The following is a 25898-nucleotide window of genomic DNA, read 5'->3' on the forward strand; positions in this document are numbered from 1 at the left end:
TTGATCTGCACTCTTTACAACAACATCCACTCAACAAAGCAACCATAAACAAGAACCTTCACATTCTCATCATAAAGAATAAGGACAACTAACAAACATTATAAGAAATTAGATTGAAGAATATAAATGATATTTATATTTTAACAAAAATGAACATGATAACATAATACAACTTAATTATCTAATTCGGGTCGATTAATCCACATTATAATTTTGGGCTAACTCGAGCTCTTCTACAAGAGATAGGATCGCTTACAGCCAAACAAGCACCAAACATATAAGTCACGAGCTCCTAAGTACTCTAAAACCAATTGGTAGTTGAGTGAGACCCTTCACGAGCTTATATGTTGGCCTTGAGATTTATCCCCAACAAATGTGAGATTGGTTTTGCACCCAATAATAGTTTCTTTATATTAGCTTTAGAGTGGTTCTTGTAGAACTCTTAAGAGGGGATAATCCCTTAAGTGTTGAAAGATCTCTAAAAGATAGAAATGTAGCAACATATTTTGTGAAAGCGAAAAGGGAAAATCGATTGATTGAGATTGTTGATCCTGATGTCGTTAAAGAGGCATCTAGAGAGCAGATAACAACAGCGTGTGACTTGGTATGCAGTTGCCTTAACCAAGTAGGTGTGAACAGACCCACCATGAAAGAATTTGACCATGGAGCTTGAAACAATAAGAAAGTTGGGCAAGAACTTTTGGGTTAGCACCACAATTAAACAAATGTTGCTCCAGGCACAAAATCCACATTAAAAATATTATTAGACCATTGACGTGTACTTTATTCAACAACAGTTCGGAGTCATTGACAGGGGGTCAAATGCGATGTCGACACCTACCCACCCGATCATTTCCTTGATAGGAATCATTACAACCCTACCGCTCCCGGTAGAAAACTCCCACGACGAATCCATACGGGCATCGTGTGAGGCTTGGACACAAAACGTCCGCAACCTCCGAGTCCCATGATATGGGCGGGGTTACAGGAAGGGAAATTTTGCAGCAAGTGAGAGTCGAACCCCTGACCACTCATATGGGAATGCAAGTCACTACCACTACGCCAACTCCTTGTTGTTAATGTGTGTACGTTTTATGCATGTTGTATCTTACAATGTACTTAACATTTAAAGTTTATTTTTTTTTGGACAACGTTCGGGATCACCCGAGGGAGACTAAACCACCCGTTGCGATCATCTGTCGTTTCCACTATGCCGATGCATCGATAATAACCCCGCCCCCATCGATTCCTGGTGTACTAATTTTAAAGTTTTCGATTCAGATGAGGGCTACTATTAATGTTCACTGGGAAAATCCAGTGTGGTAGGAGAAACAGATCGATATGATCACGCGAACACAAACGTGATCGGGCATTTTCTAGAAGTATTGCCACATCTTGTCAAGTTGGCTGATTTTATCAATTAAGCAAGCCAATCAACAAGTGTGTTATCATTTTATTTTAAAAATATTAAATATATGAAATACTGATTTTACATGGTATATATTCAAGCTAGGCAGTTGAAAACGATGCTGTGTCATGTCATTTGAAAAAAATCAACTAAAAGATTTTGTAAATTTCACTAACCAATGAAATTGATCAGAAAAAGCCATCTAATTAAGTTGGTCTATAGTCTATATAAATCATTGTCACTGGACTTAAAAAACTTAGTATTGTTCATGTAAATTCATGGTAACATATATATAATGAAATTATATTCATTGCTAGTTGAGATAATTGAATTGAATGCATTAATATATGTGAAAATACACGTATAATTATTAAAGTAAAGATATAAATACGTCTTATACTTTCACTTTTGTTACAATATAGGCTATATACCTAATAAATCACCAAAATACTAGTGTAAGTCACATATTTTCAAAAAGTGTTCTAATGTAGGCTATTGGTAACCGGTTACCTGCTGAACCTGTAAAGTCAATGATTTAACATTTTTTGTTTATTTTATGTGGCTAAAAATAGGTCATATACTTTCATTTTTGTTCCGATGTAAGCTATATAAAAAATGGTTTATTCCGAAGTATCACTAACGTCATTCTCCACAAAGATGCAACGTCAGCTCGTTTTTTTATCCGGTTCAGTGCGTTCATATTAGCACAATTTTGAAAGTATGTGACCTACACTGATATTTTTGAGGTATATATAGCCTACATTGGAATATAAGTGAAACTATAAGACGTATTTATAGCTTTAACCAATTATTAATTATTAAATAATCAATAATATAAGAATGTATACAAAATTCACAAGTATTATTAAGAATAGATAGATAGATAGATAGATACTAATGAAGAATTTGATGTGCTGACATAAAACACATAACATAAAAAGAGTGAAACATAATATATACATCTCTATCTCTGTCTCTATCTTCTCTACTCCTTATAAAACATGTTGTCCTACTTGCTAATGAGGGCTGACACGTGTTAATCCAATATTTAATCATAATTAATACTGTTAATTGCATAAAAATGCCACGTGGCCCAGTAAATTGCCGGATTAGTTCACCTCACAATTAGAATACAGATCATACTCTCTATCTCTTTCTCTTCACAATTGAAAAAAAAACCCACATCATTTCCACCGACGATCGTGCCCTCATGCCGCCGTAATAGAGGACGTCACTATCACCAATAAATCTGTTGCGTTATTCTCTACAAAACCGTATAAACTTTGTGTACTAACACCAGATTCTTCGAAACCGCCAGAAGTTTCTCCGGTGTTTAAGCCGGTGTGATGAAGACGAAGATAAATTTCATTGTTACGGAGACTGAAAAAATCGGAGGTTTGTGGTGGTTGTAACAATTCCAGTGGTGTTTGCTATGTTTCATATTTTCACAATCCAGATCACGTAACCTAAACAACCGCCCATCTTCCATCAGTAATTGAAATCAACTGTTGTTATCAGGTACTAAAATACGGAATCATTGAAACCTAATTCACACCAAATGCTTGAACGAATGATTTTGAATTTTTGATCTTCTATTGAACAGTTCAATTGCAGATGTGTTTACAATAACTGTTGGATTATCGATGGCTGGATTAAAATGGTTGATTTTTCTGAATTAAGATGTTGTGGTTTGAGTTTTAATAAGGTACGTTTGAGTTATACGCATTTATTATTGAATGATAAATTTTGTTTGCACACCAAGTGTTTGATTAATTGCTTGAATGAATATATAAAAGCTGCAAGTATGTTAGAGCTATATATCATTCAGGTTTCAAAATCGAATAAAGAATGATTTTGAGATTTGATCAAACAGTTCAAACAACCCTCACTTTTACAAGTTTGATTATTCATCAGGTAATCACTCAAATTTATCTCCATCGTTTTAACTAAAATGCTGCCCCTGAATGTTTGGTTTAAAAGTGGTTAAGTATTAACCAATCAAGTTACAAACCTTTGAATTCGACCTTTTCAGTTTAATTATTAATTGTGCTGTTTATCTAATTGTTTGGCTAAAATATTTGATGAAATTTGAAAAGACTACTAATATATACAATTTCAATACATATCTACATTTATTTGTCTTTTGGCTATGTTCAGTTTATGTATATGTACATGATGACCACAACTTCATTTTGACACAATTGTAAGTTATAGGCAGCTGCAACTCAGCAGATTATGTAACGGGTCAAACGGGTAGATGATACCATGGGTTAAAACGGGTAGCGTTGGTTAAATTCGTTGGGTTTGCGTCAACCCACACACAATTCATATTCTTTATAAATAGTTACTTATTTAATTTTTATACAACCACACTTAACAGATAAAAAAATGATTATAAAATCCATGTTATCACGATGAAATCTAAATATAGGTTATTAAAATATGTTAGTATAGATATAGGCTGACGATCAGGATTTGGATGTATGTTATATGAGTATACTATATTACTCACTACTTTATAAATTTTTTATTTTTATTTTTTTGGCAAAAGAACGAAAACATTTATAGAAACAAACCAAGATACAACAGGAACCCCACAAAAAAGCTCGAAAACAGAAAACAAAGCCTGAAAGCTAACTATAACCGAGCCTTTTCGTGGAAAAAAACCAAAAACAACAACAAAGACTACTTTATATAATTATGATCCAATGCAGATGTTAGATTTAGTACAAATTTTAGAAAGTTGTATTTGAAATTACTGAAATTTATATTGAATCTATTCTTGATGGAGTAACTGATATATATGATGATTGATGTTTGGTGAAGTGTACGGGTCAAAAAGTCTTGGAATGTCAATTGAATTCTTATATTTTCTTTTAATAAATTTTTTCCTTAAGAGTTAACAACATTGTAATTGGTTGACCTAAAACTATTGGTTAATATTTTGTCATGATTTAACCTCTTCGATCAACACTCGACTAATCTTTAATGTTGATCATATGAATAATAATCTTTACGATTGACTGAAGTTTGTTAACAAGACTACGATGGTTACGTGGCCGTGGTTCCTAATGATTTAGACCGGGACTTTTCTCATGTTTTTTTTGGTAAAAGCACTGTTGGTCAACGCGTAAGATAAGGTGCAATTTCTTAAATAATCAAAACTTGATGTTTTTTTTTTAACTGAGAAAAGAAGTTACTTGATAGATAGCAATCTAACAGGGAGTTCATAGTGTAGAAATTGTATAATTTATTTTTTGAATGTATATATGACTCGGGTCTCCACAGTTCAGTATTCGAAGTTCAATTGTATATACAACATGAATGTGCGTTTCATTATTATTTGATTCGTCCATCACTAAAAACATTATCATCCAACTCTCGAACCTCAAAATGTAAGTTCTTTCAATATCTTATTCGAGTTATTTCCTTGGTAGTAAAATGACTTTTACTACTGGTAAATGATTTTGTATTCCTAATATTGAAATTTAACTGCAGGAAGCCAGGAACTACTAGGGACTCATGTCGATCAGAAATGATCCATTGCTCTTCCAGAAAAATTTAGATTTGATTTCTCTCATGGTATGTTTTTTTATTAGAACCTCATTTTATAGCTTGAAGATATTCTACCCTCATCACATAACTCTGATGTAAGCCACTCTTATTTTACTGTCATTTTGTTTCTTTTTTTTTTTTGTACGTTATTTATGTTGTATTAACATGTCTTTCTTTAATATCCGCGTGCAGATCCCTCATGTCAACCGTACTGACTACCAGCTCATTGATATCTATGAGGATGGATTTGTATGTTGATTTTACTTTAGGTTTTCAACTAAGATATGTGATTTACTCCAATTTTTTTTACTTATTATTGCATTTCTTCAAGTTTTTGTTATGTTTCATAAATCGTTTATTAAATTCATATGTACACAGACATTGGAAGCAGCTCTTTCTAGGATTCAAGAGATAAACTCATCAGAATTTTTTTTTTTTTTTTGAACAGCAACAATAAATCCATCATGATTAACTTTGCGCTCAAGGTGAAACTGTTTTGAATCTGGGTTCAGAATGGTTATGGCTAACTTGCCTGAGATAATGTTTTATCAGATTGTGGAAAGCATTTGATGGCATCAAAAAGTGCAACCATCCTCCAATCCATCAAGTATGTTTTTTCTACAGTCTTCTACAAAGTTAAATTAAATGATTATTGGTTATTAAAGTAATATGCATTTATATTCTTTGATAGGTGAGGTGAGTAATCGTTGTGTAACTTTAATTTTACCATGTTTTGTTAGTTAAATCAAAGATCGAATGATTCGTTAGCCAATGATAGGATGACATAGAGTTTCTTACTTCCTTTGTACATAAATTATTATCATTGTAATATGAAATCACATGTTGGTGTTACTTTTGATCATCAACATGAGCTCATTTTGTGTGATTTGAGTGTCAATATTAACATCTAAGGTTTATGCTTGTGAAGTTCATTTGTGTGGTACTGTAATTGTTCACATGTCGTCGATTTATATACTAAGACTAATAGTTAGGTTTATAAATTATGGATATAATATTGTTCTGGTAAATTGTTTGGATAATCGGGAGGGCTTTGATTGTCGAGGTGTCGTGCAATTTACGGGCTCTTATATTGTTTGTCATTAACTGCTATCAACAACAAAAAATGTTGTACAAATAGTGGCAATTACGAAAACTAATTTTTAGAGCTGCCGTGCAACGCACGGACTCTTAAAATCTAGTTTTAAATATATTGGATGAGGACACATAAACAAAAACATTGATATTATTCCGTAATATACATCTTACTAATGTAGTCACCCATAAATTCACGGGTTGTGATATATATAATACATACACAATATTTTCAAAAAAAAAGTACTAAGAAAATTGCATCACAAAGGGTAGTTGATACAAATATTTTCTCAAACATTACTAAGTGGCTCAAAATAGAAAATAAATACAAAAGGGCTAGTGACGTGTAACTATATATTTCATAGAAATGATCAAAAACAGATATTGAAAATCAAAATTATTATGTAACAAATAAATTAAAAAATTTACAATTTGTACCCCTAAAAAGTTGTCACTTGTGGCATTGTTTTAGGGGTGGTTTGTAATTTTTTGGTGATGGCGTTTGCAAAACGTGTTTTTGGTAAAACGGGCAAAAGTCCGGTGTTTTTTAGTTTGTTAAGGGTAATTGTAATATACTAAATCGTCTTAAAGTGTGTAAAAGTGATCATGAATTAAAATTGCTTTGAGTCATTTCATCGAGCACGTTACATGTGTTTCATTTAATAAGAATCAACTTCTCATTTAAAACTTTTACCTGTAAACGCTTAGATATCCACCTAAAATATCCATAAATGAAATGTTTTTTTTTTCCTAAAAAAAGCATCAAAAATCCATTGATAACTTATGAAACATGTACAACGATGATACACGTTTATAAACTATATGCTGTAGTATATAGAAACACACCATTTTGGCTTATTATACAAATTTACTAATTTGACTTAAACAAAAACCACAGTAGTTTGCCTACAGTATCTCATTTCATTTCTTTGATGTCAACAATGCCTTGCCTGCATATATGTTGAATATGCAACCTATAAATCAAATGGCTTGTATCACCCATATTCATTTTTCTAATAACTTACCATCATCATAGAAAAATATGGATCAATTGAGACCGAAAAAAGAAATGAAAATCATGTACAGATCGATAGCATAATCAATAATGTACAAATCATTAACCAAATGAAAGAGGAATTAGGAAATAGGGAGTAGGAAGAATAAGAAGCTATTACCATATGAATTTGGAGGGGGTGCCTGTCCATAGTAGTGGTATTAATAAATGGGAAAAAAATTTGAAAATGCATTGAACTTTCACCAATTCTTATTGTATGCATTTAATTTTCAAATATTTTATTGTATGCATTCAACTATTTAAATTGTTCTATTGTATTAATTAACTTGTAAAGAAGGTATCAGGTCAATATTTAGAAAAAGTTACGTGATTAATCCTTCATGTTTGTCAATATTGCACCTTTGCCACTAATGTTTATTTTTTACACGAATAGTCCTACCTTCAATCTTTTCCACTCACATATTCATCTTCATCATAAAAATTACAAGAACCCTAATTTTGAAAACCCTAACTTATTTCTCCTTCTTTCTAAAAATTCCACTAAATTTAAAATACTATAATTCCCCTAGAACACAAAATTCACCATTCCATTGTATGTATTCATTTATGTAAGTTCGCCACTTTCCATCAATCGGTATCCGCGCTTCGCTGCAGAGTAGTCGGAATTACGATAATGAATAGTTTTGTTAAACACATGTTGTATTGAGTTTCGATCGGTTTAATGTGCATAATAATCGTAATATATTTGCTTCCTTAACTATAACTTCTTCAAATCTAAGATGCTCAAACTAAAATTAAAAAGTCTGTAGCAGTCAAAACTAAAAATGATATTGCTAACAAATTTTAATCCTTGTATAATTTACTTTTCTTTAATTAAATTAAAATATTTTTAAATTTTATATAAGTAATATAATTGATAGTTTATTACTCTAGAAAAGAGAATAATAAAAGTGGTGATCAGGATGAAAGTAAATAGTAGTAGAATCAGTTGTATAAAATCAAAGTATAATAATAGATTCAAATACGAGGGGTATTTTAATGTTGTGATGTTTTAACTTTAGTTTTGATTGGTTGATAACTTAAAAATAAAACAAAAATTTAAAAAAAAAAAAAAAAAAAAAAAAAAAAAAAAAAAAAGAGGAAATGGGGGAGTTAGAGCAGTGGAAGTGGAGCCCGTCCCCAAGCTCCTTTCCTGGCTCGTCGCATGTCACCCCACTCCCCGACCCCGTCAGTTTGATACGTCCCGGTCAGGTCAGTCGCGGTGGCGACGGAGGAAAATGTTTTACGTTGAATAATAATAAAAAAAAAACACAACGGATACATAGCCGTTGGCCACTTTTTCTGTTTTTTTTTCTTTTTTACTTTATATATATACAACACATACACAAACACAAACACAAACACAAACACAAACACAAATCTCATTCACAAAAAAAAAAATGTCAAATTATTATCATCCACAATGGAGTCCACTCTCACCCTATTCACCCGGATCGGCTCAAGGTTCGCTAGTGGTGGTGGTGAGGGTAATCTCGGTTTTTCAAATTTTGCCAATTCACAACAATCATTTCCACAAATGTCTCCCGAGCAAATTCAAGCGTTTATGTTGTGGCAACATCAACAACAACAACAATCACAAGTTCCACAAACACAACAAGCACAAGTTCAACAAACACAACAAACGCCACAAACACCAAAACGCAAGTCGAGAGCAAAGGCTAAAGGAAAAGAAGTTGCGGTCGATTCGTCTCAACCTAGAAGACGAACTGAGTACTTGTGGGAACCCGAAGATGAGCTACGTTTAGCTCAATCGTGGATTGCGGCTTCTGAAGATCCAAACCAAGGCATTGATCAAAAATCATCTTCGTTTTGGAACGTGGTTATGAATGAGTACCATTCTAGGGGTCCACCTTACAAAAGAACAAAGGATATGTTGACCTCCAAATGGACAAAAATGAATGAATGTTGCAGAAAGTATGGTGGAATCGTGAGTCGTTTCAAACGAGTTCCACGTAGTGGCGAGGGTGATGTCAATTTCAAAGAACGTTGTGATGCACAATACAAGGTGGAGACGTTTAAGAAGTTTAACAATTACCTAGCTTGGGGATTCCTAAAAGACAAGCAAAAGTGGAACAACCCGACTCCACTTAAAACAACCAAACGTGATTGTATTAGTTTGGATGATTGTGATCTAGATGAGGAACCGGAAGAACCGGAAGAGAATCCAAATGCGGAGTTATATGGGGAGGATGCAACACCACGACCTCCCGGAAAATCAAGAAAATCAAAATCACAAAAGACGTATTCGAGCTCCGCCGCTTCCGCAAGATCCTCGTTTGATGAAAGTGCAAGCGGCACTTTTGATACAATGACTAGTTACTTTGATTTAAAAATACTACAAATGTCTACCGCGGGAATGGATGAAGAAGATGCATTGGTTCTTCAAGCGAAGAAAGCGGCGATTCGGGCCAAGCTTCAAAGTGGAAATTGAATCGTTTCGTATTTGTTCTTAATAAATAGGAATTGTATTGTTTTTTTTTTTTAGAAATTGTAATTTTTTTTTTTTAGGAATTGTAATGTTTTATTTTTATTTTAATGGAAGTTATTTCTATTTATGTTAATTTTTATAATTATATTCATTTATGTTATATTTAAAATCATAAAAATAATAATCAAAATATAAACTGACATGCCCAACTGACAGAGGTCACCACTCCCCTTTTTTTCTGACTTAGCAAGTCAGGTCTGATATGCCAAGTGACCTCAGTCACCACTCTCAGTGCTCTTAGTAGTATCCTTGTGAGCACAACATTTTAGACATAATGTACAAGTCTTTAAAGCATGCGTTGGGATACTATTCATAAATAGTACACCAACTATGGGATTTAGTGTATTTATAGAATTGATTTTTTTTTTGATTAATTTTGAAGGTGCATTTACAATGTACCAGATGTTTTCTCATTTGTTTTCTTCTTCTATTTCTATTTTTTTTTTTGGAAAATGGAAAAAAAAAATATTTTGTACTCCGTATGATATAAGTAAACAATATGCAAAGATGAGAATCTGGACAGTATGCTATCACGGGATATATGCAAATTATTCAAAGAAACAAATAGCAATTCAAATTTGATTCTTTATTAGTTTATCAAATCAAAAACATATGGACCATCAAACGTTTGGTCCCGTTTCCCTCTTCCATCACCACTATACATCGCTAACCATTAAAGCCCTAAATTCGAAATCCAAATTAAATAAAACCAAAACATATGCAGAGTGTTTGAAACACGAATCTGGTGATAAACTGAAGTACGAATCACGAATCACGAATCGAATCCAGTTAAAGATGGTGACGAATCCAGATGACGATGGTGACGAACCCATATGACGATGGGGACAAACCCAGATGATGATGGTTACGAATCCAGATGACGATGTGACGAACCCAGATGACGATGGTGACGAACCCAGATGACGAATAACGAGTCTGTATATATTTAAACACCCATTTCAGATATACTTTTATAAGTTTTATTTACCCTAATTAAGAACCCATTTATTTCTACTAAAACAAGACGTGAAGGAAAGAGTAGAAGGAAGACAACTTGCGGCGGTGGTGCGGAGGCTTGACTTTGATTTTGTTAGCAAATACTCCGTATGATATATGGAGTAGTATAGACAGAAAAGGGTTAGAGGTTCGTGGATTAAGGAAGAAGAGACGAGAAGAGATTTGTGGATGAAGTTTAGATTTGTGAGGTACAAATAATGAAATTTTGTCTTGTAAAAACAAATAGTACAATATCTAACAATCATGAGGGAGGAAAAATGTATTTTTGAAATTGAAGTGACGTGAAGTTTACCTATTATATAATAAAAATTTAGTACATTTTTAAACAATTTTTCCTCGATAAATGGTAGGAGTATTGGTAAAAGGGTAATGATAGAGAGGTCCCTTGATAATAGATGGATTTAAATTTCAAAATTTACCTCTAGTCTCAAAAGTGCCTCGGAAATCTATCTATAGTTAATATTAAAATTTTATAATTATGATTTCATTATTAGACTAATTCCTTTGTGAAAAAATTTAAAAGAAAAAAAAATCTAAGCACGATGGGTGATGTCATTAATCTAAATAATTTTGAATTAAAATTAAATCTTATTAGTTAATTATTATTATTAAATCTTATTAATAATTATTTTAATTATTAAAATTAAATAATTTTGAATTATTTTAATTAATTATTTTAAATTGAGTACGAGAAGGTATAAAAGATAGGAAGAAGAAAACCAATTATAAATTTATATTTTAATTTACACTTTAAAAAGAAAAATAACAACCAATATTATCTCTTATGATTGGATGTGGATTATTTAATATGCATTTTAGGTGTTTGATGAAATGTTTAGCTGACGAGTTTCTTAGTCGGACTATGTGGTTCCACGGGTCATTAAACTAAATGACTTTAGCATTTACGTTCACTTAATACGTAAAACATATTATTAAATTGTTTCGTTTAAACAAACCCGTAATTTCACGGGTCATTTCATTAGTTAATATGGTAAATGCTTACATGAAAAAAGTAAAAAGTATGCAGATTGAAATGGGACTCTATAAAATTAAAATTACAATATAATAAATATAAATACAGAAGTATTAAATTAAATATAAAGAAGAGGATTTTTTTAATTTTTTTAATTTTAAATATTACATCATCAAAACTAACATGTTACAACTCTTTAGGGTGATGATATGTACACAATCATTTTTTACATATACACAACCAAACATGTTTTACAGTGTTGTACAGTACAACACTGTAAAGCATATTTAGTTGTGTATGTGTAAAAAATAGTTGTGTAGATATCACTTCCCTCTTAAAAGCACATAATGACGTCAACATCAACTCCTTTTTATAATATACTAGTAGTATAGATACGATTTCTGCTTTGACTAAACTAGTTTAATATAATTGTAGACTTAGGGCCTGTTTACTTGTGACTTAATGAGATTAATTGAGTGGAGGGATTATTCGGTCAGCATATTTGATTGTTTACTTGGACCTTATTGATTAATCCCAACTGACCAAAGGGCTGTATGGCTCATTCCAAAAACCTATGTTGTCCACATATAGCTGTCATATTTCCCAGATTTGCCCCAATCCTCTCGTTTTCCTTTTTTTTCTTCATCTTCCTTATAAAAACAAAAGCAAATCTTTAAATTGAAGCTAGTTATATGAAAACCCAAATCAGAAAATTCCTCCGAGCACCATCACCGTCACCGGCGTAGCTGCATCGGCTTCACCACAAAAATCACCGTCACTGTCCTACTCTCAGATCTGGTAGTTGTAAATAATAAAAGGGCTTGTTGTGGATGTCGCCGTTGATCAATGGGTGAAACAAATGAAGATAATATATCCTTCTTTCCATGTAGAGAAGTTTATGGTTGTGCTGTTATCCATTTGTGAGAATTACATGTGATATTCTCAATTTGTGTTATTTATTTTTAATTATTATTACTTTTATTTATGTTTCTTTATAAGCATATCGAACCTGTTTTTTAGAATAGTAAAATGGAAAGAAACATCTAACAAAGCTCATGTGAAATTTACCTATGCCCTCATTAACAATTTCACGAAAAGATTTCTTGTATTTTGTTGTAGTAGTTTTTAAGGATAAAATGGTCATTAGATGTTATTCAGGCTATTAATTCAAGATAAAAGTAAACAAGCATTTTCATTCTCCCCTTACTACATATTGCCTTTCATTATCCCTATGTTCATCTATATCCATTTAGGACTTAATAGTAAAAAAAGTAAACATGCCCTTAGTCAAAGTCATGTTGAGATGCATCTCTGTCCACCAAGATCATCATTTTATCAGATGACCATCTCCATTATTCATTAATATCAAACTTAATATAATTTTTACATCTACTTCATCAACAATTACGTTTCTTGATACTAGCAAGGGTAACAAATGTGGGCCCTCAACGTCCACCTCTTCCTCCTCCGTGCAACTGTCACAACAATGTTGTTACTTTGAATTTAACGAAATTCTTGCAGCAACAGAAAATTTTGACGAAGCATTAGTAGTTGGGAAGGGGGGCTTTGGAAAAGTATACAAAGGTAACGTTTTCAATGGATCGGGTCACGTCGTTTCTGCCATTAAACGGTTGGATTCCATGTCCAATCAGGGGGAAACAGAGTTCTGGGGCAGAAGTTGAGATGCTTTCCAAGTTGCGTCACTGTATTTTAGTAACTTTGATCGGTTATTGTAACTATGAAAAAGAGATGATTCTTGCATATGAATATATTCCCAATGGTACACTTGAAGATCATCTCCATAAACTAGGTACCCCTCTTTCTTGGATTCAACGTCTAAAAATATGCATAGGTGCGGGTCGTGGGTTACACTACTTTCACACTGGTACCGGGATTGAATTTGGTGTGATTCATCGTGACGTAAAAAGCTCTAATATTTTGTTAGATGAAACTTAGGTAGCAAAAATTTCAGACTTTGGGTTGTCTAAAATAGGCCCAACGAGCCAAACATCCACTTATGTGAACACCCTTAAAATAATAAATAACTTGCTAGAATAAAAGTTAAGTAAACAAACACGTATGAAACAATTGGAAACTAGACATGTATTGGGTTGAATTTTCTTATTCTTTCACCATGATAATTTCTCTAGTATTTATACTACATTACAAGAGTAAATGACAAACAAACTTTAATAAAAGAGATATGGACAATCTATTTATTAAATACAAGATCTATAAGAGATATACACAATCTCTATATTAAATTAAATACAAGATATATAACAGATATGCACAATCTCTACAAGATATATCTTGTGACAATAGAATCCATTTAATTAGATTGCACTAATATTTTAACACTCCCCCTTAGTGCAAATTCTCGATCAATAATCCCCAACGTTTCTTGAAATTCCATGAACTTGGTTTTCATTAGAGCTTTAGTAAAGATGTCGGCTACTTGAGCATTTGTCCTTACGTTTGCTAGCTCGATTTCCCCGCTAAGAACCTTTTCACGAATAAAATGATATCTCATTTCTATATGCTTAGTACGGGCATGAAACACAGGATTCGAAGCAAGCTTGATTGCACTTTCGTTGTCACATTTCAATTTGACAACATAATCTACATTTTCAAGTATGTCACCAATCAATTTTCTTAACCAAGTACATTCTTGAGCCGCCATTGTTGCAGCTATGTATTCCGCTTCCGTGCTAGACAAAGCAACAACATCTTGCTTCTTGCTACACCATGAAATAACAGTGGAACCCATGTTAAAACAGTAACCTGAAGTTGAATGGCGATCATTTGCGTCTCCCATCCAATCTGCATTCACGAAACCATTTAACAAAACATTATCACACTTCTTATACCACAAGCCGTGGCTTATTGATCATTTCACATAACGAAGGATCCTTTTTGCTGCATCAAGATGAACATTAGTTGGACATTGCATAAATTGTGAAAAAATGCCAACCGAGTAAGCAATTTCCGGCCTTGTGATGGTTAGATAGATCAAACTCCCAACCATTTATCGGAACAACTTCACATCCTTGAGCTCTTTTCCTTGATCTTTCTTCATTTTGAGGTTTGGTTCTATTGGAGTAGTCATATGCTTTGACTCCCCCATGTTGAAACGTTCCAAGAGACTTCTTGCATAACCCCTTTGAGAGATAAAGTATCCGTTTTCTAATTTATCAACTTCCAAGCCAAGAAAACATCCAATCTCCCCCAGATTCTTCATTTCAAAACGAACCGAAAGATCGTCACTTAAACGAGAGATTTCTGACTTGTTTCCTCTTGTGATAATCATGTCATCAACATATAATAACACCAAAACATGGAAACCTGATTCTTTCTTTACAAACAAACTAGAATCTGCATCAGAAATCTTAAAACCACAAAAGACAAGGTATTGTGCAACCTTACCATACCAAGCTCTCAGAGCTTGTTTCAAGCCATAAAGAGCTTTCTTTAACTGGCACACATATTCTGGAAATTGATTTGAAATGAACCCAATAGGTTTTTCCATGAACACCTCGCGATCAAGCAATCTATATAGAAAAGCATTCTTTACATCAAGTTGCCACAATTTCCACCCTTTGTAAGCCGCTAGTGAGATTATTGTTCTCACCGTTACCTTTTTAGCCACGGGGCTAAAAGTTTCCTCATAATCAAGCCCATAACTTTGACAAAAGCTACGAGTCACCAACCGAGCCTTGAACCTATTAATGGTTCCATCCGAGTTCTTCTTCAAACGGTAGACCCATTTGCAAGTAACCGGTTTACATGCTTCCGGTTTCTTGACAAGCTCCCAAGTTTCATTCTTTTCCAATGCATCAATCTCCTCTTGCATTGCTTTTCTCAAATCCAGAGAATGTTTAGCTTCTTCATAACATGTTGGTTCTTCGGTTAAGCCACCTGAAAAGAAACAAGTTGTGACTGTGTTCACCTCATAGTCACTTAGATGTCTTAGTTGTCTCTTTTCTCTTGTTGACCTTCTAACTTGAGTTGGTACTTCTTCACTAGGTGTCTCTTCTTGAGTTTTAGAAACACCATCATTCTCACTTTCTTTTTGAGTGTCGAAGCTAGGAAACATAAATTTGTAATCTCTATTTTCTTCACCATTTTTGCTTGATTCAGAAAATTGAGAAGACACTTCATCAAATACCACATCTCTTGAAGTGGTAAACTTCTTTGTTTCTTGATCCATACACCTCCAACCTTTCCTGTGAGAATCATAACCAACAAAAATACACTTTTGAGCTTTGGGGTCAAGTTTGGTTCGGTTAGCTTTTGGAACATGAACATAACAAATAGAACTAAACACCCTAAAATAGCTTACATTTGGCTTTTGACCATAAGCTAGCTCAAAAGATGATTTTTGTGTACCTGGCCATAATGGTAACCGATTAGACACATGACAAGCACATTGAAGTGCTTCCGCCCATAGCTCCCTAGGCAACCCTTTATCATGTAACCAAGATAAGCATATTGAAACAAGGTAAGTAATCTTTCTTTCTAAAACCCCATTTTGTTGTGGAGTATCCAGACAAGTCATTTGGCGAGAAATACAATTTGTTTTACAATAAGTAAAGAAATCATTTTACATGAATTCTCCACCATTATCACTTCTAAGAGCTTTTACCTTTCTCCCAAATTCTGATTCTACTGCTTCTTTGAACTCTATGAACTTTGATAAGGCTTCACTTTTCTCCTTTAGGAATTTCACCCAAGTAAACCGAGAATAATCATCAATTAACACCATTACATAGCGATGACCGCTATAACTTGGTGTTTTTGTTGGCCCCATCAAGTCCATATGAATTAAGTCAAGCAAACCTTGTTTTTGATTTGTTGACTTTTGATGTGCGTAGAGGTGTATACGAAATAGTTATATTTTTGCTACGAAATACTATTAAATACGATACAATTTTACATAAGTTATTTATTTATTTATAAAGTGGATATACCTAAACCTTGCTACAACACTTATAGGCAGTGTACCTAATCGTACAGTAGTGTTAGTAAGTCTGGTTCGTTCCACAGGGAGCTAGCCAAGTTTAACGCTATATTTTTAGAACTATATTTGTAAATATATAAATATATATATAAGTAGTATTATTATTATAAAAGGGGGTTTTTACCGTTTGATGACCGGTTTGTCAATTTTAAAACTTTAGTCGCAGTTAAAACCTAATGTAAAATATTAAAAATAAAAATAACTTAATTTAAAGCGTAAAGTAAATGACAATAATTAAAGTGCGATAAATTAAAATGCGATAAATAAAATGACAATAAATAAAATTGCGATAATTAAAAAGTACGATAATTAAAAGTGCAATTAAATAAAATGACAGTAAATAAAAATGCGATGAGATATAAAATAAAGGAATTATGCTTATTTAAACTTCCGTAATCATGATGTTTGACGTGTTGATTTTAATTTATTACCATGGGTTAATTGTCCTTTGTCCTGGATTATTCGATATGTCCATCTAATTTTTGTCCATAACAGTCCGTCAGTCATAAATATAAAGTGCGAGTGTCCTCGTCAAATTATTCTTATATCCGAAGTCAAATATTCCAACTAATTGGGGACTTAAACTATAATTACACCAATTTTCCTTGTATGTAATTCACCCTTGTTTTAATAAGTCCATTAACTATTAATCCATTCCCGTGTCCGGTTAAATGAACGATTATTAGTACTTATAAATATCCCGCCCATCGTGTCCGATCGAGTGTATGTGGTTATTTATAGGTACGTCTAATTGTAATTTTTATATTAAATTAACGAACTATCATTCAATTAAACAAAAGCTCATTAATAACCCATAGTCTAATTTCTACAAGTGTCGGTCTTTTGTCCAAACCTCAATTATGGTACAAAGCCCAATTACCCCGTCTTAATATTTTAGCCCAACATCACGATTACTTTGGCTTAAATAAGCATAATAATAACTTAGCTACGAGACATTAATTTAAAAAGGTTGAACATAACTTACAATGATTAATAATAGCGTAGCGTTACACGGACAGAATTTCGACTTACACACTTACAACATTCGCTAACATACCCTTATTATTATTTAAATTAAAATTAAAATTATAAATTAATATATATATATATATATATATATATATATATATATATATATATATATATATATATATATATATATATATATATTGTAAGAGAGAGATTGATGAATGGTATATTAAGCTCGAGCACCAGACTGCCTTTTATAGGAATGTGGCGAGAAAAAGTAGGCCATGCGATCGCATGGGAATTAGGCCTCCAGGCCATGCGATCGCATGGAGGTAGGATCCAGCTCACAATTCTTTGTCTCCTAGTTTTCCGACGGTTTTTATATATATAATATATATATATATATATATATATATATATATATATATATATATATATAATTTTAAGAATTATTTATATATTATATTATATTTATGTGTATAGTTGACTTGTAATTTTTAGTCCGTTGCGTCGAGCGTTGAGAGTTGACTCTGGTCCCTGTTCCGGATTTTCGAACGTCCTTTCGTACTATTTAATATCTTGTACTTTTCATTTTGCAACTTGTACTTTTGTAATTTTGAGACGTTTCTCATCATTAAATTAAACCACTTTGATTGTACTTTGTACTTTTGAGCTTTTTGGTCATTTGCATCTTCAATTCATCGAATTTGTCTTTTGTCTTCACCTTTTATTATTTAAACGAATATCACTTGTAAATAGAAGAATTGCAACTAAAAGCTTGTCTTTCTTGAGGGATAATGCTATGAAATATATGTTCGATTTTAGCATTATCAACTTTTTATATAGAAGTCGGTGTGACTTTCCATATTGACATCCTTGGCATATTACTTCCTCACGAACATTCTTTAATTGAGGAATCCCATCAACTAGCTTATGTGAGAATATCTTTTACAACATTTTATATCCCACATGGCCTAGTCTAGCATGCCAAATAGCTCCGTTATCGGTTTGACTTGTTTTCTTCACATAAGCCTCACCTGCGGACAACACAAACAAAGAACCTTTCTTTTCTCCCGTGAAAAGAACATCACCCACAATCTCCTTGACATTCTCAAAGACTTTCACATCCGTTGGACCAAAAAGAACATGTTTTCCAGATTCGGTAATTTGAGGTACCGAAACTAGATTCTTGGTCAATTTAGGAACAAGATAAACATCTTCCAAAGTAAAAGTATTATTATTAACGTCGAGAATAGCACTACCTTCCTTTTTAACTGGATGACTTGAGTTGTCGGCCGTGATTACAACTCGATTTTGATTGTGATCTCTAACGTCATGAAGAATAGTTCCATCACCGGTCACATGATGAGAGCAACCCGAATCAATAATCCATTGATTCTTCTTAACAACCGTATCAACGGTAAAACATTGCTCCCATTTGACTTCGTCATCATCGTTGCTTGAACAAGCCACGTTTGCTTTTGTGACTTTAGAACGACAATATCTTTTGATGTTGACCAACCTTCCCGCACTTGTAACATGTGGGAGGTTTCTTCTCATAGTTACTTTTGTAACTAGTTTCCTCTTCTTCTTTTTCTTTGCTAGAAGAACCTTTCTTGAAGTTCTTCCCTTTTGAAAACAATACCGCATCATTTTCAAATCCTTTGACCATTTGCTTGACCAAAGCTTCTTGATTAGAGAGTAAATTCTTCAATTCTTCAACCGAAGGTTGAGTAGCCCACCCCTGAATGGAGGTTATGAACGGAACGTACTCTTTCTTCAAACCGCGAATTAAATATCTTCGCAATCGAGATTCACTGATTTTCTCGTTTGTATCAATCTCTGAAATTTCAGAACAGAGAGTTTTGACTCGTAAGAAATATTCAGAAATTGACATACCTTCTTGTCTTGAGATTGCTAACTCATTTTCCAAGAATTGCAACCATGCGGTATTCTTTTTGGTAAAGAGTTTCTCAAGAGTATCCCAAACCTCCTTTGGCGAGTTAAGATCACGAACGTGTTCTATGAACTCTTTGCTAATTGATGTCCTCAATGCAAAGAGAGTCTTCCCACACTTGATCTTCCATTTTCTTCGTGACTCGCCTTGCTCGAGAGTTTCTACGGGAATTATGACATCACTTCCGGCCACAAGTTCTCATAGGTCTTGACCTTGGAGATAAGCTTTCATACACATCTTCCAATACTTGTAGTTGTTGCCTACAAGTCTTTCCATACCATTGAACATACCTCCATTGTTTACATTTGAGACTTCCATTTATGATTAGCAAGAAACTAGTTTACACTTTGAGTAATTGCAACCAAAGTTTAACTTAGGACTAAACTTATAACCAAGCTCTTGATACCATAAAATAATAAATAACTTGCTAGAATGAAAGTTAACTAAACAAACACGTATGAAACAATTGAAAACTAGACCTGTATTGGGTTGAATTTTCTTATTCTTTCACCATGATAATTTCTCTAGTATTTATACTAGATTACAAGAGTAAATGACAAACTAGCTTTAATAAAAGAGATATGGACAATCTCTTTATTAAATACAAGATCTATAAGAGATATACACAATATCTATATTAAATTAAATACAAGATATATAAGAGATATGCACAATCTCTACAAGATATATCTTGTGACAATAGAATCCATTTAATTAGATTGCACTAATATTTTAACAACCCTTGTTAAAGGAACTTTTGGGTATCTTGATCCAAATTATTTCACAACCGGAAGGCTGACTAGAAAGTCTGATGTGTACGCTTTTGGAGTGGTATTGTTGGAAGTGTTGTGCCGTAAACGAGCGGTGGATAAAACTCTTGATGAGGAACAATGGGGCTTAGCAACATGGGCTCAAGACTTCATTAAAGAAGGTAACTCTAAATCTATAATTGATTTAGAATTAAAGGGTCAAATATCTCCAAAATGTTTGAAGGAGTTCGCTGGGATAGTTGAAAGATGTTTGCACAACAATCCGAAACAACGCCCTACCATGGCTGAGGTTGTTGTAAGACGACTTGTAACGGGAGTGGAGCCACGCCGTGAGGGGTGATGTGGCAACCGGCCACGCGGGGAGGAAGGAGGTAGCGGGGAGTGGCAGGGGGCGGCGGTGGTGGCGTGGGGGTGGTGCGTGGGATGGCGACGGGAGGAGGAGACGCGGGTGGGAGGATTCGATTGGGCAACATTTTTTTCTTTTCTTTTTTATTAATTTAAAATATTATTTTATACCCCTTTTTAATATTTAACCCAATTATATTTTAACACCTCATCACAATACTCACAACCCACACCAAAAACCCACACAACCACTGCTCCACAAAAACAACTCACACGTCCTAGTCATCAAAAAGCAACTCACGCCCCCAACCCACGCCCCCTACCGTTACGAATGGTCTAAGGCTCGAGTCTTTGATTACCATACAAGACAAAACAAATCGTTCGTTGCAAGCTGCAGGCAAAAAAGTATTTGGTAGAATGTTTTACCTCGTCTCTAATGGAGGTAGTTCTGGTATATATTTCAAACTCATCTTCATTGCATATGTAAACAAAACACCAATTAATTAACATGTAGAAATGGCGTAGTATGGTGGTGGGAATACCGAACTAGAGAATATATATGCTAAAAATTAGGGTATGAACAATAATCTGGATTCGTTATTGAATAATGTGAACACTTTTTATATAAAGTATTTCGACCCAATATGATACGGTTTATTCGAGTCAACCGTTAACTCCGAGGATAGAAGCCGATTCGAGATGGCTAATCTCCAAAGAAAATAGAGTTTTGGAAAAGAGACTTTGGACTAAACCAATATTTCATTCATCATAATAATCACCACAAATGAATTACATATTTATAGTGCATAGACTACGGTTATAACTAGTAAATAAAACTACTACTATTAGAATTGAAAGTTACTGGTAACCACTAATACTAACTAATCCACTAGCCTAATATTAAGGAGAACATGTAGATGCACGCATGGACTAGACTGACATCATGGGACTTTGGCAACTCCTTCATCACACGTTCCAATTGTGTTAGTCACTTGATTTCATTAACTGTTATCCAAGCCATGTATACATATTTACGTCCGTATCACAATATATGCCAAGGTTCACGAAATCTTTACAGGGATAATACATGAAGAACAATTTGTTGTTTTGGCAATACAATAAAAAATCCGAAATACAGAAAATATGTGTGTGTTTTTGTATATTCGTATAAAAGCATAAATCTGCGGGAAAAACAGTTTAATTCGGTCGGAAACAAAAGGATGCAACCCTTCGTTTTTGACGGGAGAGTTAATTTGGATGCAACTTTTCATTAAACATGTATAGTAAAGTACAGTTTGGATTGGGGAGTTTCCCCGTCTAAAACCGCTCAACCGGCAACGGGTCGCTACCCCCGTGCCCCTGTTTTTTCTGAGACAGTATCAATTTAACTCTTACCTGAAATGTCCCGTTCTTATTGATTAAAAACGTTCCATATTAATTGATTTCGTTGCGAGGTTTTGACCTCTATATGAGATGTTTTTCAAAGACTGCATTCATTTTTAAACAAACCATAACCTTTATTTCATCAATAAAGGTTTAAAAAGCTTTACGTAGATTATCAAATAATGATAATCTAAAATATCCTGTTTACACACGACCATTACATAATGGTTTACAATACAAATATGTTACAACAAAATAAGTTTCTTGAATGCAGTTTTTACACAATATCATACAAGCATGGACTCCAAATCTTGTCCTTATTTAAGTATGCGACAGCGGAAGCTCTTAATAATCACCTGAGAATAAACATGCTTAAAACGTCAACAAAAATGTTGGTGAGTTATAGGTTTAACCTATATATATCAAATCGTAACAATAGACCACAAGATTTCATATTTCAATACACATCCCATACATAGAGATAAAAATCATTCATATGGTGAACACCTGGTAACCGACAATAACAAGATGCATATATAAGAATATCCCCATCATTCCGGGACACCCTTCGGATATGATATAAATTTCGAAGTACTAAAGCATCCGGTACTTTGGATGGGGTTTGTTAGGCCCAATAGATCTATCTTTAGGATTCGCGTCAATTAGGGTGTCTGTTCCCTAATTCTTAGATTACCAGACTTAATAAAAAGGGGCATATTCGATTTCGATAATTCAACCATAGAATGTAGTTTCACGTACTTGTGTCTATTTTGTAAATCATTTATAAAACCTGCATGTATTCTCATCCCAAAAATATTAGATTTTAAAAGTGGGACTATAACTCACTTTCACAGATTTTTACTTCGTCGGGAAGTAAGACTTGGCCACTGGTTGATTCACGAACCTATAACAATATATACATATATATCAAAGTATGTTCAAAATATATTTACAACACTTTTAATATATTTTGATGTTTTAAGTTTATTAAGTCAGCTGTCCTCGTTAGTAACCTACAACTAGTTGTCCACAATTAGATGTACAGAAATAAATCGATAAATATTATCTTGAATCAATCCACGACCCAGTGTATACGTATCTCAGTATTGATCACAACTCAAACTATATATATTTTGGAATCAACCTCAACCCTGTATAGCTAACTCCAACATTCACATATAGAGTGTCTATGGTTGTTCCGAAATATATATAGATGTGTCGACATGATAGGTCGAAACATTGTATACGTGTCTATGGTATCTCAAGATTACATAATATACAATACAAGTTGATTAAGTTATGGTTGGAATAGATTTGTTACCAATTTTCACGTAGCTAAAATGAGAAAAATTATCCAATCTTGTTTTACCCATAACTTCTTCATTTTAAATCCGTTTTGAGTGAATCAAATTGCTATGGTTTCATATTGAACTCTATTTTATGAATCTAAACAGAAAAAGTATAGGTTTATAGTCGGAAAAATAAGTTACAAGTCGTTTTTGTAAAGGTAGTCATTTCAGTCGAAAGAACGACGTCTAGATGACCATTTTAGAAAACATACTTCCACTTTGAGTTTAACCATAATTTTTGGATATAGTTTCATGTTCATAATAAAAATCATTTTCTCAGAATAACAACTTTTAAATCAAAGTTTATCATAGTTTTTAATTAACTAACCCAAAACAGCCCGCGGTGTTACTACGACGGCGTAAATCCGGTTTTACGGTGTTTTTCGTGTTTCCAGGTTTTAAATCATTAAGTTAGCATATCATATAGATATAGAACATGTGTTTAGTTGATTTTAAAAGTCAAGTTAGAAGGATTAACTTTTGTTTGCGAACAAGTTTAGAATTAACTAAACTATGTTCTAGTGATTACAAGTTTAAACCTTCGAATAAGATAGCTTTATATGTATGAATCGAATGATGTTATGAACATCATTACTACCTTAAGTTCCTTGGATGAACCTACTGGAAAAGAGAAAAATGGATCTAGCTTCAATGGATCCTTGGATGGCTCAAAGTTCTTGAAGCAAAATCATGACACGAAAACAAGTTCAAGTAAGATCATCACTTGAAATAAGATTGTTATAGTTATAGAAATTGAACCAAAGTTTGAATATGATTATTACCTTGTATTAGAATGATAACCTACTGTAAGAAACAAAGATTTCTTGAGGTTGGATGATCACCTTACAAGATTGGAAGTGAGCTAGCAATCTTGAAAGTATTCTTGATTTTATGAAACTAGAACTTTTGAAATTTATGAAGAACACTTAGAACTTGAAGATAGAACTTGAGAGAGATCAATTAGATGAAGAAAATTGAAGAATGAAAGTGTTTGTAGGTGTTTTTGGTCGTTGGTGTATGGATTAGATATAAAGGATATGCAATTTTGTTTTCATGTAAATAAGTCATGAATGATTACTCATATTTTTGTAATTTTATGAGATATTTCATGCTAGTTGCCAAATGATGGTTCCCACATGTGTTAGGTGACTCACATGGGCTGCTAAGAGCTGATCATTGGAGTGTATATACCAATAGTACATACATCTAAAAGCTGTGTATTGTACGAGTACGAATACGGGTGCATACGAGTAGAATTGTTGATGAAACTGAACGAGGATGTAATTGTAAGCATTTTTGTTAAGTAGAAGTATTTTGATAAGTGTCTTGAAGTCTTTCAAAAGTGTATGAATACATATTAAAACACTACATGTATATACATTTTAACTGAGTCGTTAAGTCATCGTTAGTCGTTACATGTAAATGTTGTTTTGAAACCTTTAGGTTAACGATCTTGTTAAATGTTGTTAACCCAATGTTTATAATATCAAAAGAGATTTTAAATTATTATATTATCATGATATTATGATGTACGAATATCTCTTAATATGATATATATACATTAAATGTCGTTACAACGATAAACGTTACATATATGTCTCGTTTCAAAATCATTAAGTTAGTAGTCTTGTTTTTACATATGTAGTTCATTGTTAATATACTTAATGATATGTTTACTTATCATAGTATCATGTTAACTATATATATATCCATATATATGTCATCATATAGTTTTTACAAGTTTTAACGTTCGTGAATCACCGGTCAACTTGGGTGGTCAATTGTCTATATGAAACATATTTCAATTAATCAAGTCTTAACAAGTTTGATTGCTTAACATGTTGGAAACATTTAATCATGTAAATATCAATCTCAATTAATATATATAAACATGGAAAAGTTCGGGTCACTACAGTACCTACCCGTTAAATAAATTTCGTCCCGAAATTTTAAGCTGTTGAAGGTGTTGACGAATCTTCTGGAAATAGATGTGGGTATTTCTTCTTCATCTGATCTTCACGCTCCCAGGTGAACTCGGGTCCTCTACGAGCATTCCATCGAACCTTAACAATTGGTATCTTGTTTTGCTTAAGTCTTTTAACCTCACGATCCATTATTTCGACGGGTTCTTCGATGAATTGAAGTTTTTCGTTGATTTGGATTTCATCTAACGGAATAGTGAGATCTTCTTTAGCAAAACATTTCTTTAAATTCGAGACGTGGAAAGTGTTATGTACAGCCGCGAGTTGTTGAGGTAACTCTAGTCGGTAAGCTACTGGTCCGACACGATCAATAATCTTGAATGGTCCAATATACCTTGGATTTAATTTCCCTCGTTTACCAAATCGAACAACGCCTTTCCAAGGTGCAACTTTAAGCATGACCATCTCTCCAATTTCAAATTCTATATCTTTTCTTTTAATGTCAGCGTAGCTCTTTTGTCGACTTTGGGCGGTTTTCAACCGTTGTTGAATTTGGATGATCTTCTCGGTAGTTT

The 25898-nt window shown here is 33.2% G+C and overlaps 1 long non-coding RNA gene and 1 pseudogene across 1 annotated transcript; both read left to right on the top strand.

Annotated features, from left to right (window-relative positions):
- The first annotated feature begins 3098 nt into the window (after window positions 1–3098).
- LOC139898217 (uncharacterized) lies at window positions 3099–5825 on the top strand. The gene is made up of 3 exons (XR_011776917.1): window positions 3099–5212; window positions 5412–5570; window positions 5655–5825. It is a non-coding gene; the product is annotated as an uncharacterized lncRNA (long non-coding RNA).
- A 6629-nt stretch (window positions 5826–12454) lies between these two features.
- Window positions 12455–20664, top strand: LOC139901778 (receptor-like protein kinase FERONIA; annotated as a pseudogene).
- Window positions 20665–25898: the final 5234 nt, after the last annotated feature.

This window comes from Rutidosis leptorrhynchoides, chromosome 3 (assembly GCF_046630445.1).
Source record: "Rutidosis leptorrhynchoides isolate AG116_Rl617_1_P2 chromosome 3, CSIRO_AGI_Rlap_v1, whole genome shotgun sequence".
NCBI classification, from domain to species: Eukaryota; Viridiplantae; Streptophyta; class Magnoliopsida; order Asterales; family Asteraceae; genus Rutidosis; species Rutidosis leptorrhynchoides.